Consider the following 15,267-nt stretch of genomic DNA (forward strand, 5'->3'; position numbering starts at 1 on the left):
GGCAGGGCCTAGCCACTTTTACTAGCCTTGAGGAAGAAAGATAAGTTACAGCCTTGCAAACAACATGGGAGTGGTCATACGAAAACAGAAGTACTCAAGGAAAATGTTTAAATTGAAGTATCTGTTATCAGTTTGGAGATGGTGGTGACAGTTTCACCCAGGCTCATTTTAGCTGACCTCAGAGTCCAGCTTTTGCAGTTCTCTGAGTTTTCTTTTGATTGAGTTGCGTATCTGTCCCAAAAATTGAAAGTCCCAAGTTTATAAATCGGGTAACTCGTTACCCAGCAGCTTGGACAATACATTCTTACACGCTATTGAGAAGATTGTCTGCTTTTTCGTATGATTTACACCTATACAATATCTTTACCGGGGGACAGAGTGGCCTCTTGCCTTGCTAAATGTTATATGATCGGTGCTAGGTAACCAAAGCAAGTGTGTCAGAAGGATTATTGAGAGTAGCTACAGAGTTTAGGAAGGGTCCTATGGACCTGCGGGTTATTAGTGGCAGTGGTTAAAGGGCTCTTTCTACAGGGAACATTGAAATGTGAACTATATGTGCTGGAGTCATTAAAGGCTTTCTATAACTATATACTGTTTTAGTGATTTACCACGAGCTGCCTTTGTTCCTTATAACTGTAAATATATTGTTGTTGTTTCCCCCCCCCCCCCCCCCCCCTCCTTATTTTATTTTTTCACAAAGGAACATTGTTCTTTTTTTACTTTTGCGTCTTTGGTGTAAATTAATAGAGATTGCAGTGCTTCTTAATACATGGTTCATTAAGACCAGGGATAAGTGCCATAGATGACCAATAACTGTTTATTTTAGGGCTAATTGTCTCTTCTGTTAGATCGGTATTCTGTTCTGTTTGATTTTGTGTTACTTGAGCATCTATTTGGGTCATTAACATAGCCTTGGAGATATCTATATCCGCTGTTTGAATTAAAGCGGAACTCTAAATTAATATATATATATATATATATATATATATATATATATATTTTCCTCATCTTTGATTGGAGGAATTTCCTTCCACTTCCTTATTACTGAAGGCCACTAGCCCCAAATTGCCCCATTGCCACAAGCCCCAAATCGCCGCCGTATTCTGCACACTATTTTGGATGCTGATTTGCAGCCTATTGAAATCAATGGGCTGCATCCGAAATTGCATGCGGTGAAGAAAAAATGGTGAAGCAGCAGTTTTCTGCAGGCCACATCTAAATCCCTAGCGATTCGCGGCAGCTTCACAGTAGCGCGGGTGCCGCATCCGATTCGGAAACAGACGTGGGACCCAGTGGAAATAGACCTAAACAGGAATAAGTGGGGGCAGGAAGTCTAGGTCAGATCTCTCCAGCTGTGACATAGATGGCATGAAAAATCCAACAGAAGTTCTAATCTCCTCCTCATGCTAACAAAAAAGGAAAAAAAAAGCATTTGGCTGGAATTCCATTGTAAACTAGGCTATATGTTTTTATTTTAATTCAGTAGGAAATACAAGCAGTTACCCAACATTTCTTGGGAGGGTAAGGAGGTTTTAGCAATGCAAGAGCAGTATCTGTTCGTGGCTATGGGTCAAAAACGATATTGCACTGATTTTAAAAGAACTCATTATTCTTATCTTTCCCCAATATGTAATCTAAAAATTTTAAAGGAAATCAACCATGAATAGATGTCATCTGCTCTCATTCAAATCAGACATTTTCTGTACAGAACTGATGTTCGGGAAGCATCTTGCTAAGTCACAAACATGACCGCTTTCATTTGACTGCTATCGGTAATTATTGATGGTCATGTCTAGGAGAACTCATGGAGAAGCATGTGATTTGTTTGATCAGCTGCTAGATTTGCAAAGCTCTGATTTGCTGTGATCACATCCTGCTTTAGCACATGATCATGACTAGCAAATCAGAGACTTGCCTACCTATCACCTGACCAAACTCCTCACATGCTTCTCCATGAGTTCTCCTAGACATGACCCTCACTATTGGTAATCCCAAAAGACTGACTGGCAGAAAAACCGATCCAGTCTTTAACATGGCTGCCTCTGTTTTGAATACGTGATGGCCCCGTGGCAACCATTTTGTTATTATTTTGTCATTGCTACAGAAGAACCAACTATTTTGAAACATAACCACAGAAATGTGCTGTATTTTATTACAATGTACATGTTGAATGCATTTAAACTTGTCCAGATTGGAAATACATACCCTCAAGATTTCATGATATTTTTCAAACAGTTATATCAAGGAAGGCAGTGTGTGTGTGTGTTTTTTTTTTTAATTTAATTTTATTTATTGTTTTACATGGCATAATCATTTCATGTGGTAATGTGGCTGGACTGCCCATCATCATTTTAATGTTCATATTTCTTACAGAAGCGTATAATGGTTCGTGGCCTATACTGTATTTTAAAGTACCATTTCAGTTCACCGTGTGGTAGCACAGTTTGAAACAATATTACATGTTGTTGTAAATGTAAACGACTATGCATACAGATGAGTTTAATGCCTTTTGGAGATGCATTTGCAATATGCTGACAGGATAGTATGAGAGTTCACGCTAACAGGAACATTTGAGATGTGGAGTGTATGCTGTAACAGTGATATCTTGTGTCTGACATAGGAATGCAGCATGCTTTTTTTAGTCATTGGTGCTGATCAAAATGTTTCTTTATGAAATTTCAAGCTGGCCATACAGGAGAGAGATTATCCTGAGCTACAAGCTCTCTTGCAGTTTGCAGTTTTCCTCCTGGGTGTATAAGATGTCTGCCATCACGGGAAATTACCTCAGCTAGTTCTGTGAAATATTTGACTGTAGGACATTTTCTGTTACGAAATAAGCAAACAATCAGCTTCTCCTCTGCCTGTTACTTGAGTAGGTTAGAATATGTAAAAGGGGGATCTTATTGGCTGTGGGAAGAGGAAAAAAATTTGTTCTACAGTCACTCTTCATACAGGCCCCAATATATATATAATTTTTTTATTATTATTTTTTTTTCAATTTTCTACAGTATAGTAAATCTGGGTAAAACCCTCCAGGGAGAGTAAAGAAACAGGCTGCTGCAATTAATTACAAGATTCTGTAAATTAGGCAACATGGAACCATCTATACTACTTATGGTATGGTTCAATATTTCAACAATCCCCTGGCCGGTCTCACCCCATGTAATGGCCCCAACTCCGCCCCCTTTTCCCCTCCCCAAGGCCTGTGATGAGCGTGGAAGCAGTTCACCTATCCACAGCATCCTCTAGCCTCCTCTAGCTTCTCCTCTCCATTGCCTGGCCCACCTGTACCCCTTGTCCCCATCTCATGTAATGACGTCATGTACATGGGGGGGTGGAGGTGACAAGGTACATTTTCAATTGATTTCATGCTGAAATCTATTGGAGATATGTAGGCAATGAGTGGCCAAGTAATAGATCCCTCTCTGATAAGAGAGAGATCTATCAGAGTCGTTTTGGTGGCCATAGTGTATGGCCGCCTTTAGATTCTTACCTCAGTAGGGAGAAGCCTTTGGATGGTCCAGAGGCTTTCCTGACCCTTATCGACCCCCATAAACAATCTATTGCTTGCGGCCACACTCCCCTCTGTGTGCCAGAGTTACCACACTGTGCAGGCGCATAGTAAGGGCTGCACCTGGCAGTAGCATGGAGCCGCTCATGCACAGCTTTTTTCTCCTCGCATGAGTGGCTTTGCCCTACTCCACAGACTCAAACCCACTGATGCCTGTGCAGTGCAGCTGCTTTCATACGCGGATCGAACTTTTTTTTACTCTTTAATTACATGCTTACTTTAAGAAAAGTAATACTGTATCAGACCTCAGTAATTTTGGGACACAATCCTGTGAGAAAATTATTGAATATGAGCCTTAAAGAGAAACCGTAACCAAGAACTGAACTTCATCCCACTCTGTAGCTGATACCTCCTTTCCTATGAGAAATCTTTTCCTTTTCTCAAACGGATCATCAGGCGGCTCTGTATGGCTAATTTTGTGGTAAAAACCCTCCTACAGTGTGATGTCAGCGCCTCACAGCTCTGAGGTCCTGACATCACACTGTGGGAGCCTTGTTGCATTGGGGGAAATAACAGCTGTTTCCAACTGCCAAAAAAGCAAGCAGCATCTCCTCCCAGTGACATCACCTGCCAGCAGTAAAAAAAAAAAATGTCACCACGTGATAAATGTCTGAATGTAAATCTGGGAGAGGAAAGATTTTACAATGGGCAAACACTGACTAAATCAGTTATACATAATTATTGTAAAAATTAAGCACTATTTTTAATTACATTAATTTCACTGGAGTTTCTCTTTAAATTATTCAGGCACAAAATAAAAGGGCCGGTGCATATTCCAGTCATGCTGGGAACTTGCAGACCTCCAGCATAATAGTGTAATGACCAGTATATCCCAATGTAATTGTTGTTTTTTAAAATAAGTTTGCTGCAAGATGGATTTAGACTCTGATTTTACCTCCAGACATAAACATGCAGAACGACGGCTGTTACTTTTCCCCGACACAGTAGCATTCTGCATGACTGTGCTGAAGGCCACATTAAGCTTGTGCTAGATGAGAAACAGACCTTATGAAGGTAGAAGCCAGTGTATGTGGCAGTGGCGCAACGACAAGTCATGGGGCCCCCCAGCAACACTTTGGACCCCCCGACATTTACACACCTTCTCTTGCCTTCCCATTGTGACCCTCACAGTCTGAGGGCCCATCTTGCCCAAGTCATAAGACAAGTGTGGACATCACAATCTTCACACCCATAATAAGTGTAGCCCCAAAAACACCAGATCTGAAGGATGGGCCCCTTTATGAGAGGAAGGGAAGGTTAGTAGTTGGGGTGGGACCCCTCACAGCTCTTTGCCCCCCTGGTGGTGTAGAAGCTGCTCCCCTGTAGTTATGTCCCTGCTATGAGGTTTCCTCCTGTATTGCCAGCTTATTCTTGTGTTGTTCCCGGTTCTTGAAAATGTAAAAACTACTGTGTACTGATTTCCTTTATGAAAAGTTAGCGTTTCCCAGGTACCAGAAAGATTCACGCACCTTACAGATATAAAGCAAAGGTTTTAAGGAGAGCTATAATTTTTTTAACGAAATGTGAACTACATTTGTAAGTAGGCTTCCTCCCTGCTGGAGGGGCCAGAGGTATCATGAAATGCGCAGATAGGTGTGCATATACTGTTTCATACCGCTACTTTGTGTACAGTTGTATTGTGGGTCTGATTTGTATGAACCCCAACTATGCAGAGATGCTCACGTTAAAATATATATGCATCAAATGCACATCGCCGCCGCCGCACACCATCATTGTCTTGTGATCTGAGGTCAACGAAATTCAACTGCAAATCTCCCACTATTTATTGTGTAAATAGCTTGTTCTTTTTACTATATATTTTTTTCCTAACTTCTGTTTTAAAGAAAAAAAATGTGTACATATGTTTAAGGCCTTCTATGGACTTGCAAAACATAAACATAGCAATAACGCAAAGACAAAAAACTCCAGCCCAGCTTTCATGGTTAGGTATGTTGTGCGGTTTTAGTTTTCATGGAAACTTTGTCAACAGCAGTGTAATGTTTTGATGATCAGCATTTATTCTACATTCCAATTTTTTGTATATAAGTAAATTGTTTCTCAAGTAACACATGAAAATTAGAGAATAAACTAATGCTCCTACAAACTGGTCTGAGGTTATTTTTCTGGTTTTGGAAGAACTGTTATATTTGAAGCTCAAATCAAAACTTGTGGAACTTTTTCATTGCACAATGCTGAAATGTTATTTTAAATAGAAGATGAAAAATGATCTCCTATGACAAAACTCAGGAGAAATACTTAGAGAAACTGTAACCAAGAATTGAACTTCATCCCAATCAGTAGCTGATACCCCCTTTTACATGAGAAATCTATTCCTTTGTCAAACGGATCATCAGGGGGCTTTGTATGGCTGATTTTGTGGTGAAATCCCTCCCACGGTGTGATGTCAGTGTCTCGCAGCTCTGAGGTCCTGACATCACACTGTGGGAACCTGTTGTGCCTTGAGAAAGCAGCAGTAGCTGCGAAACGGCTGTCAGGCCGGTATCTTCACCCTTCACTCCTGGTATGCCTGTTATGCCTACGTGATGCAATAAACCTTAATAGCAGAATCGGTGCTCCACCATCATTCTTTTCTTCATTTGCGGACTGTGGGAACCTTGTTCCATTGTGGGGAAATAACAGCTGTTTCCAACTGCCAAAAAAGCAAGCAGCATCTCCTTCCAGTGACATCAACCTGCCAGCAGTAATAATGTCACCACGTGATAAATGTCTGAATGTAAATCAGGGAGAGGAAAGATTTTACAATTAGCAAACACTGACTAAAGAATTAACATAATTATTGTAAAAATTAAGCACTTTTTTATTACATTATTTTCACTGGAGTTCCTCCTTAACGGGAAACTGAAGTTAAAATAAACTTCATGCATTGTACGTGTAGTACAGCTAAGAAATAGAATATTTGTAGCAAAGAACAGAGTTTCATATTGTTTCCAGTACAGGAAGAATTAATAAACTTCAGATATCTGCATATGCAAAAGGGCTTCTCTGAGCTCTCCGACCCAACATGGGTCCTATTTTCTGAAGCACTTATACATCAAAGGAACAGTGAGAGGCAGTTTCAGATACGGTGTTACTGCAGGAGCGTTCAAAGGATCATTAGCTCTGCTCTGTTCCATAGTTTAAAATACAGTGTGTGGTTTGTAATTGTAAATATGACAGAATGATGAAATGTTAGAAAAAAAAGCTATATAACTGAAAATAAGAGACTCTTTTCTTTGCTGCTAATGTTCTGTTAATTATCTGTACTACACATACAATTCATTATAAGTTTTATTCGCTTCAGTGTCACTTTAATTGCATATTGGCCAAGGTCTAATAACAGTCAAGATGCTAAGTGTATATGTTATGGCCAGAACCCAAAGTCTGGCCACTTCAGGTTCTGGCCAGTCAACACTAGAAGTGGCAGTCTTGCTGCGGCCAATGTGCGTAATGAAGATTCCTGGGGGAATAAAAATGAATGAATAATTCCCCGCCGCAGGCAATGCAAGAAATGAAGCTGGCTCCTCTCCCCAGCCCCTCTCCTATTCCGCTCTTGCATGGCCCTCAGAGTCGTTGGTCGCGGCGGGGAAGCAGTGCGTTTAGGCTACAGACATTGCTTCTGCCAGCACCCGCTCTGCAAAGGAACGAAAGGCAGGAATCCCTGCTTTCCTGCCCGTGACGAATGACTGTGAGAGCCATGCAAGAGCGGAATAGGAGAGGGGCCATAGCCAAAGAGGCAGCTTCATTTCTCGCATTGCCTGCGGCGGGGAATTCATTAATTTTTATGCCGCCAGGAATCTTCATTTCGCACATTGGCCGCAGCGAGACCGCCACTTCTAGTTTTGAACGGCCAGAACACCAAGTGGCCAGACTTCAGGTTCTGGCTGTAACGTATACAAACAGTGTAACCTGATTCCTGGCCATCTGTGCATAGAACTGCATTATGACACCCAAAATAGTTGGAACAATAGATCCACTCCCAGAATCCCTGCATTACAGGGGAAACCACATGTCAGGGGTGTAACTACAAATCATCGGCACCCCAATGTTCACACCCTTTCCCTTGCCTAAGCCTGCTGACTCCTACAGCCTGGGACCATTTTATTTAACCTTATTTTATTAAGAGTCTTATATTTTTCTGAAAAGATCAAAATTCCGCAAAGTGGATACAATTCACAGAAGAAATCTTACAGATACACTGAAATGAGCAACAGCATAAACTATTGCTTGGGAATACACAAGTTTCTTTGGCAGATAGATGGCTCCATAGGGGGTGCTTGCGATTGCATTAATTATGTGTGCAACCGTGCGCGGCGATTTAGGGGTGGATCCCTGTGCATGTATGGAAACATCAGACAGTGCAGTCTATGCACTGTCTGATGTCCCTATGATCTCGTTTCCATAAGTGCAGCTGAAAGTGCGTTTATGGAAATGAGACCTGAGACCGGATCCCCATTTGTGTGTGTGAATCAGCCCTAGTGAGACTAAACTAAATTTAGGCATGTTGAGCATAGTGCAGTAACCTATAGCAACAAAACTGATGCGTTTTGTCACTGGAGTGACTGCAGTACATTAAGACTAGTTATCCCTTGCTATGCCGATGCCCTGCTTGCATATCTTTTCAGCCAGCGATGTGACATAATTGCCTCTGCAGTCTGCTTTCAATCCGTTAGTTGTTTATTGTTGTCGGAAAGCTGCCCACGCTGTTTGTAGCACAATAGCCTTGTCTGTATTTAGGCTTCAGCACATTCCAAATGCAGAACAAGTTTTGATGTAGAGGCGTAACTCAGTCATATTTTCCTCACTGGTGAGGCGGAATATGAGATACTGTACATGTCCCTGGTAGTTCTATCTACTTCTGGCATGGAATCCTATGTGAAGAAGGGCTAGAGGGAACCTTCTGCTTCTTCCACTAAAAACCAAAATGAGCTGCTGGTTTTCTACTGCTATCAAAGCATGACTGTAATGTCTAACTTCAAGGACCACTCCAGCAAATAAAGTAAGCAATTAAAATCTGACAAAACCGACAGGTTTTGGACATCTCCTTCCCCTCACAGGGTATTCTCAAGGGGTTCTTTGTTTTTATAAGAATTTCATATACAGCAGTTGCTAAGCCTAAATGCCAAAATAGTTTGCGAGTGAGTAGGCAGGCTGGCTGGTATCTCACTATTTTGGCAGTTAAACTGCCATTCAGGAAATGCTGTTGAAAACAAAGAATTCCCCATAAGGAGATGGACTAGCCCAAAGCCTATCAGTTCAGTCAGATTTTAACTGCTTACTTTTTTCGCTGGAGTGGTCCTTTAAAGGGACTCCGAGCACCTCTCATGGGCATGCACTTAAGCCAGACTACTTCCAACAAAGTCGTGCTATGACCCCTCTGGAGTAGAGTTGGGCCGAACCTCCGATTTTAGGTTCGCGAACCTGGTTCGCGAACTTCCGCGGAAGGTTCGGTTCGCGTTAAAGTTCGCGAACCGCAATAGACTTCAATGGGGATGCGAACTTTGAAAAAAAAAAATAATTATGCTGGCCACAAAAGTGATGGAAAAGATGTTTCAAGGGGTCTAACACCTGGAGGGGGGCATGGCGGAGTGGGATACATGCCAAAAGTCCCGGGGAAAAATCTGGATTTGACGCAAAGCAGCGTTTTAAGGGCAGAAATCACATTGAATGCTAAATGACAGGCCTAAAGTGCTTTCAAACATCTTGCATGTGTATACATCAATCAGGTAGTGTAATTAAGGTACTGCTTCACACTGACACACCAAACTCACCGTGTAACGCACCGCAAACAGCTGTTTGTGTAGTGACGGCCGTGCTGGACTGGTGCGCACCATGGCGAGAGTGCAGGTTTTGGTGGCTTTACAGCCCATATGGTCGCCTGGCTGATGTAGCTGAATGACAGAACAGTGACTGTCCAGCTGATCAAATTTGGTCTGACCACAATGAGGCAACGACCTTATTATCGTGGGTGTGCCCCCCGAGACACTCATCTAGGCGCCGGTCATTGCTTCATTGTGATACGCAAGCCCCTTCACCACGGCAAGGTAATGATCACGAAGGGGAATGGGCGCATGTACATGCCTTTTCTTTTGTTGTTGCAGCTGCCCGCAGTGCAGCCAGAAAAATTAGGCAGTCATGTACACGCACCAGAAAAATTATTACAGCGGCCGCTGCTAGCAGCGGCCTAAAAAATTCAGCAATCCGCCTGGAGTCCCGGACCCTGTTGGTGGTGGCGGAGAAGGTGGTTAAGCGGCCTGCAGGCAGACATGCTGTGTGGAGGGACTGGGAGCGACTTAGTCTTCTTGGGGCAAGCCAGGCAGCCAGTCACACGGCGTGCAGGCAGAGATGCTGTGTGTGCGGGGACTGACTTAGTCTTGGGGCGGGCAGCAGCCCTCCGGGATCCATGCCTCATTCATTTTGATAAAGGTGAGGTACTTAACACTTTTGTGACTTAGGCGACTTCTCTTCTCTGTGACAATGCCTCCAGCTGCGCTGAAGGTCCTTTCTGACAGGACGCTTGCGGCAGGGCAGGAGAGAAGTTGGATGGCAAATTGGGACAGCTCTGGCCACAGGTCAAGCCTGCGCACCCAGTAGTTCAAGGGTTCCTCATCGCTGTTCACAGCAGTGTCTACATCCACACTTAAGGCCAGGTAGTCGGCTACCTGCCGTTCCAGGCGTTGGTGGAGGGTGGATCCGGAAGGGCTACGGCGAGGCGTTGGACTAAAGAACGTCCGCATGTCCGACATCACCATGAGATCGCTGGAGCGTCCTGTCTGACTGCGTGGACACGGGAGGAGGATTAGTGGCAGTGGTACCTTGCTGGCGTTGTGCCGTCACATCACCCTTAAAGGCATTGTAAAGCATAGTTGACAGCTGGTTCTGCATGTGCTGCATCCTTTCCACCTTCCGGTGAGTTGGTAACAGGTCCGCCACTTTGTGCCTGTACCGAGGGTCTAGTAGTGTGGCCACCCAGTACAGGTCATTCCCCTTGAGGTTTTTTATACGGGGGTCCCTCAACAGGCAGGACAGCATAAAAGACGACATCTGCACAAAGTCGGATCCAGTACCCTCCATCTCCTCTTGCTCTTCCTCACTGACGTCAGGTAAGTCAACCTCCTCCCCCCAGCCGCGAACAATACCACGAGAAGGTTGAGCAGCACAAGCCCCTTGCGATGCCTGCTGAGGTTGTTCTCCTGCCGCTGTCCCCTCCTCCTCCTCCCCCAAAGAAACACCTTGCTCATCATCCTCTGAGTCTGACTCGTCTTCTGCACACGACTTCTCTTCTTCCTCCTCCTCCTCCCCCCTCTGTGCTGCCGCAGGTGTTGAGGAAACAGCTGGGTCTGATGAAAATTGGTCCCATGCCTGTTCCTGCCGTAACGGTTCCTGGTCACGCTCATTCACAGCTTCATCCGCCACTCTACGCACAGCACGCTCCAAGAAGTAAGCGTAGGGAATTAAGTCGCTGATGGTGCCCTCACTGCGGCTCACCAGGTTGGTCACCTCCTCAAACGGCCACATGAGCCTGCATGCATTTTCCATCAGTGTCCAGTTGTCGGGCCAGAACATCCCCATCTTCCCAGACTGTTTCATTCTACTGTAGTTGTAGAGGTAGTGGGTCACGGCTTTCTTCTGTTCTAGCAGGCGGGAGAACATGAGCAGGGTCGAGTTCCAGCGAGTCGGGCTATCGCAAATGAGGCGTCTCACCGGCATGTTGTTTTTGCGCTGAATTTCCGCAAAGCGTGCCATGGCTGTGTAAGACCGCCTCAAATGCCCACAGAACTTCCTGGCCTGCTTCAGGACATTCGCTAAGCCAGGGTACTTTGCCACAAATCTTTGAACCACTAGATTCATGACATGTGCCATGCAGGGTATGTGTGTCAGCTTCCCCATATGCAAAGCGGCAAGCAGATTGCTGCCGTTGTCGCACACCACGTTGCCTATCTCCAGGTGGTGCGGGGTCAGCCACTCATCCACCTGTTTCTTAAGAGCAGCCAGGAGAGCTGCTCCAGTGTGACTCTCTGCTTTGAGACAAGACATGTCTAAGATGGCGTGACACCGTCTTACCTGGCATGCAGCATAGGCCCTGCGGAGCTGGGGCTGTGTAGCTGGAGAGGAGAACTGCCACTCAGCCAAGGAGGAGGAGGACAGCGAAGAGCATGTAGCAGGAGGAGAGGAGGTGGCAGGAGGCCTGCCTGCAAGCCGTGGAGGTGTCACAATTTGGTCCGCTGCGCCCTGCTTGCCATCGTTCACCACCAGGTTCACCCAATGGGCTGTGTAGGTAATGTAGCGGCCCTGCCCGTGCTTGGCAGACCAGGCATCCGTGGTCAGGTGTACCCTTGACCCAACTCTCTTCGCAAGAGATGACACCACTTGCCTCTCAACTTCACGGTGCAGTTGGGGTATGGCCTTTCTCGAAAAATAAGTGCGGCCTGGCATCTTCCACTGCGGTGTTCCGATGGCCACAAATTTACGGAAGGCCTCAGAGTCCACCAGCCGGTATGGTAACAGCTGCCGAGCTAACAGTTCCACCACGCCAGCTGTCAGACGCCGGGCAAGGGGGTGACTGGCCGAAATTGGCTTCTTCCGCTCAAACATTTCCTTCACGGACACCTGACTGCTGCTGTGGGCAGAGGAGCAGGAACCGCTCAAGGGCAGAGGCGGAGTGGAGGAGGGTGCCTGTGAAGGTGGAAGGGAGAAAGCGGCAGAAGCAGATAATGCACCTGATGGAGGAGGAGGAAGAGGAGAAGGAGGGTGGCTTTGCTTTTGTGTGCTGCTGCTGCTTTTGCTCAGGTGGCCATCCCATTGCTGTTTGTGCCTTTTCTCCAGGTGCCTTCGTAAGGCACTTGTCCCTACGTGAGTGTTGGCCTTTCCACGGCTCAATTTTTGTTGGCAGAGCGAACAGATGGCTTCGGTCCGATCTGAGGCACACACATTAAAAAATTTCCACACCGCTGAGCCACCCTGGGATGTGGGCACTATGGGGACCTCAGCAGCTGATGCTGAAGGGCAAGTTGGCTGGCTGTACATAGGTGGCGATACATGGTGCCGGACTCTGCCACCAGCTGTTTCTGACGAAGAGCTGCCCCAGCTTCTTTCAGCAACTTCTCTCCTCCTACTACTCTCTGACTCCCCCTCTGAACTGTCCCCCTCTTCATCTCCTCTATTGGGAACATACAGAGGATCCCTATTACCGTCATCATCGTAGTCATCCTGCCCAGCTTCGCTTGCCTCAGACAAATCCAAACTTGCACCATCAGTAGGTCCTTCATCCTCCTGACACGTTACATCCATAGTGTTGCCGCGTAACTCAGACATATGAGCTGGTGAAAATTCATCTGGCTGTAACAACAATGGCTGTGCATCAGTGATTTCACCACTAAATAATTCTTGCGAAGTGTCAAATGCAGCGGAAGTGGTGCTAGTAGTAGCGCTGGTGGCTGAGCAAGATGAGGTGTTCTGTGTCGCTAAATACTCAACCACGTCCTGACAATCTTGGAAGGTGATGGGACGTGCCTTCTTCCGAGCACTGTACTGTGGGCCAGGTCCACACGAAATTACATTTACACGACCTCATGCAGACCTGCCGGGTGGCCTTCCTCTGGCTCTGGCACTACATCTTCCTCTACCTGTTTTGTCCATATCGGGTATGCACGGAGTGGTATATCACACTGCGTGCACTCACGTAGGTAGGTGGGTTCACTTAACTGCACAGGTATGCAGTGGCGGGTTCACTGAACAGGTATGCAGTGGTGGGTTCACTGAACAGGTATGCAGTGGTGGGTTTACAGCACAGGTATGCAGTGGTGGGTTCACAGCACAGGTATGCAGTGGTGGGTTCACAGCACAGGTATGCAGTGGTGGGTTCACAGCACAGGTATGCAGTGGTGGGTTCACAGAACAGGTATGCAGCCAGACAGGAACAAGTTAAGCCTAACTAATCTTTCCCTGAGAGACAGTCTGCAGCAGCTCGCCCTACTCTCACTAACGCAGGCAGCACACGAGTGACCGTAATGGCCGCCGCTGCCTGCCTTATATAAGGGGGGGGGTGGGGCTCCAGGGGCTAGTGTAGCCTAATTGGCTACACTGGGCCTGCTGACTGTGATGTAGAGGGTCAAAGTTGACCCTCCATGTGCATTATGGGGCGAACCGAACTTCCGCAAAGGTTCGCCTGCGGGACGCGAACGCGAACCACTGAAGTTCGCATGGAACCGTTCGCAGGCGAACCGTTCGGCCCAACTCTACTCTGGAGGAGCCTCTTGCAATGGCCATGCGGGTCACTTCCTCCTCCTGCTTCATTCAATGATGCACTTCTCTAACATAGAAGAAAGGGGTGACCCGGAAGTTATAACATAGCCAAGATGGCAGCCGCAATTTGTAAATTGAAATCAAACGAAAACTATTTGGTGTAGAATGGCGTTTCAGGCATCAAATGAAAGAGGAAAGCACAAGCTACAGAAATGTATGCATCTTTAAGTACTTTGCAGTACTGGTCAGAGTCTTAAAGGCATGCCCAAAATATTTAGTTGCACTACTGTGACACATACAAAGATAAATAAACACTCCTTCAAGCCTATGAGCATTTCAGTGCATGCTTTTTCACCCTTCTCTTTCCATAAGGGGGTTATACAGATGGCAGCCATTAGCAATTCCTCCTTTGCTGGACACCATCTACTCCACCAGTTTGCCGGATTCTGTCCCGGCAATATGAAAGGAAGGGAGGGGTTCCTCCAATAAATGTAAAATATTTTATATTTGTCATCATGCAGCTGAAAAAACGCTGCTATTTATTATTATAAGTTAGAAAATAGATTTTATTTCTGAAATCTTGTATTTTTAATTTGGGTCCACTTTAAATGTGATTAGGCTCCCCTTAAAAGTACCCGAGGCAACATGTGACATGATGAGATAAACGCGGAGCAGTGCTTTTCAGCGCTGCTAGCTTTGGGCGCAGCCAGCGCCGCCATAGACTGTAATGGGAATCAGTCTATGGCGGCGCTCAGTGAGGAAGGTCGGCTCCGTCAGAAGACGGAGCCGAAGTTGTTTAAAAAACACAATAATTCGGCCTCCAGCAATCGCTGGAAGCCGAATTATTTCATTCCCCCACTATCCATGTCGGCCTGGAGGGGAATAGTAATTAAAACGCCCCGGACTTGTGCAGAAGCAGGACCAGCCATTTAACAGCTGGATCCTGCGCCCAAGTCTACCAGCGCCGTATTCAAATGTACGCAGATAAACGTGTATGTGCTGTGCCAAACATTAATAACCAGCCTTTTTTACGTGATTTATTTTGCAGTCTGAAAGAGTTAATTTCTAGGCATGGAAGTGACAGCTTCTCTCTTGTCTGGTACTTTGTCAGAAATATAGTAAACATCACTGATAAGCTAATAACAGCCATAAAGTTTTCCTGGCAGAATACAACTTCTGAGTGCAGAGGGAGATAAAATACATGAGCTTTTGACCTTTTTCTAACTCTAGGAAACTTAACCCTCCTGGCGGTCTATTAAAAACCGCCAGGGGGCAGCGCTGCCGTTTTTTTGATTTTTTTTTTAAATCATGTTGCGAGCCTAGGGCTCGCTACATGATAGCCGCTTCTCAGCGGCATCCCCCCAGGCCCTCCGATCGCCTCCGGTGATCAGGAAATCCCGTTCAAAGAATGGGATTTCCTGGAGGGCTTCCCCCGTCGCCATGGCGAGGGAGCG

The sequence above is a fragment of the Hyperolius riggenbachi genome, chromosome 1 (genome assembly GCF_040937935.1).
Source record: "Hyperolius riggenbachi isolate aHypRig1 chromosome 1, aHypRig1.pri, whole genome shotgun sequence".
NCBI lineage: Eukaryota > Metazoa > Chordata > Amphibia > Anura > Hyperoliidae > Hyperolius > Hyperolius riggenbachi.